We start from the raw sequence: 2,471 nt of genomic DNA on the forward strand, positions 1-2,471 counted from the left end.
ATAAAAAAAGAAGATCCGTGAGGTACAGGTAAGTAATTAAAAAAGCAGCTGTTAGTCCTGATCCTGCAAATATTACTGTGTATAATCAGCACTTTTAAAGGCAACTAGTTATTTACAAAGGGTTTGCCAGCGTGAGGGCCCCACAGTGGGGTTTCTTTTCCTCTGCTTTCTGCCTTAGCTCTGCTAATCAAAATTGGAGCTGGACACTCTCCCTCCTGGTTAGCATTTGGCACAGGTCTGAGGTGGTGAAAGGAGCCTGAGTAGCTGTCCCTGGGCTGTCTCTGCCCTGGGTAGAAACAATATGACCCCCAGGTACATCATCCTGCCAAGAGGCAGCATGAAGCAAAAGGGCACAGAATGGCACGAGTGTCGGACTCACCTAACTCCGTGCAAGTGCTGCCCCATCTTAAAATAGGAGGAAAAGCCATTTGAAAGGTAGCATCCTGACAAGTCCTCACCCTCCAGATGCCAGGGCTGAGGAGCACTCTGTTTATGAAGGATTTAAAAGTGACTTTGAAATTTCTTTATTGGTAATTTTCCCCATTTTGAACACTTTTTGTACAATCTGCTTGGACTGTACAAAATCTGCTATCTCCTTTGCAGTGCTCCTTTTCTTCTTACTTCATGTACCTTGAGATTGCTTCTGACGGAGAAGATCAAGACCTTCATCCTGTCTGAAATACGATTTTCAGCTTTATCTTTCTTTTTCATTACAATGAAAAATCCAGTGTGCAGCACTACTTGTAAATGACGGTGCAGGAAATAATTTGTTTGGGGGATGCAGTCACATGCATACCATTTTTGAAGAACAGTGCTTCTCTACCTCAGAGAAGCAGGCTTTGGGTTCTCTGAGTCCTAGCATTGACAAGAGCTTAAAGAAAACATTTTCTCATCACTTTATTTGTGTTTGAACATATTGTCAGATAAGGTGGCGGTTAGTTGGGTTATTTCCTTATTCAGCACAACAAACCGCATGGCTTTATAGTTCTATGGACTTACGTGGGTTGCTCTGACTTGTCCCCTCGTGAGCAGTCATTTATCTTTGGTGAGAACTGCAGTTTGGAGTAAAACAGTAATTGTAGTAAAACTGCTGATTCATGAGGCAATTCTTAAAAAAAAAGTTAAATACGCTCATTAGGATCAGAGATAAATGAGAGATGGGGGTGTTGTAGGACAAGAGGAAGCATTAGAAAAAGCCAGTCTGTAAGTACTGAAGAGAAACCCAGAAAGGGGCGATTGGCACACAGGCAATGAAGGGAAGACAGAGACAGAAAAAGACGACCTTTAGGCTGAGTGTTTGGAAAAAATTACTACCAAGACGAGAAAAGGTCCTTCTGGGAGAACAAGGAGGGAGTGACCCAGAGGCACTGCTGTGGTCTCTCCCTGCGAGAGAGGATGCCTCTCTTTTGGTTGCCTGCCAGCTGTGTTTGGATCGCCTGTGGAAGTGGATTAAGTCAAAACTGTCTGATTATGCTCCTAAAAAGGACAAAAAGCATCTGCACCAGGGCTGGTGTAATGGTTGTCCTGTACAGTTTCTCTGCGTTGACAGTCTGAATTTTGCAACAGGGTGCCTAACAGCCCATATTGCAACTTCCACTGCAACATCTTTCTCCTTCCTGGAAAAGGGATCTGGCCTTACTCAATATTCAAGCTGACATTTTCGTGGGCTTTTTAGGGCCAGGATTCATCAAGAGAAATTTTGCAGGCAGCTTGGAAAAGCAAAATGACATTTTAAAATAGAAGTAAGGTTTCTTGACTTGGCTAAAGTCCCTGGAATTACATTTCTTTTTGCCTCTTCATATGCAGAACTTCTTTCCTGTGACATTACAGCAGCAGCTCCACCTCCTGCCAAACTTCTTGCTGGTTTTGAGAGAAAAACTGCGTTTTGGTCTGAGGATGCTGTTTGGCTTTTCCAAATGAATGTCATGAACAAGTGGTCATGGTTGGGTGGATGAGATCAAGGTGCATCAAGAGCTAGTGGCTCTTGGTATTTTTTAATGAAGAGGAAGATGCAAACCTCTGATTCAGAAAATCCCTGTGCCACAAATACCTCCCCTCTGCTAGAATACGCTCACCATGATCTTTATTCTCCTTTGGGCGTAGGCTGCCTGGGTAATCACAGAACCCAGAGGCCACGTGGACCATTGCAACCTTTATAGTGGTGGAAATCTCCACCCCCAAGGTGACGCTTGCATATTTGAACCGGAAAGACTATGTTTTCAAGCAGATGAGACCCGCGGATGTTTGTTCTTTCCTTTGTAATAATAAAGACGAACCCTTTAATGGGTGAATGTTGCTGCAAAGCTTTGCCTCTGCCTGTGCATCGCCTCTGAGAGAGCTGCCGTATTAAGGTTGTGTTTATACGCCTATGCAGGCACTGTGATTAACCACCAGTACGTTACCCCCTGTAGCACAGAAAACATGATTCAGAGGAGCAAATGGTGGAAATTTTTCTTCGAAGATGTAAGGTT

Source organism: Buceros rhinoceros, unplaced genomic scaffold, assembly GCF_000710305.1.
Source record: "Buceros rhinoceros silvestris isolate BGI_N320 unplaced genomic scaffold, ASM71030v1 scaffold2838, whole genome shotgun sequence".
Taxonomy (NCBI): Eukaryota; Metazoa; Chordata; class Aves; order Bucerotiformes; family Bucerotidae; genus Buceros; species Buceros rhinoceros.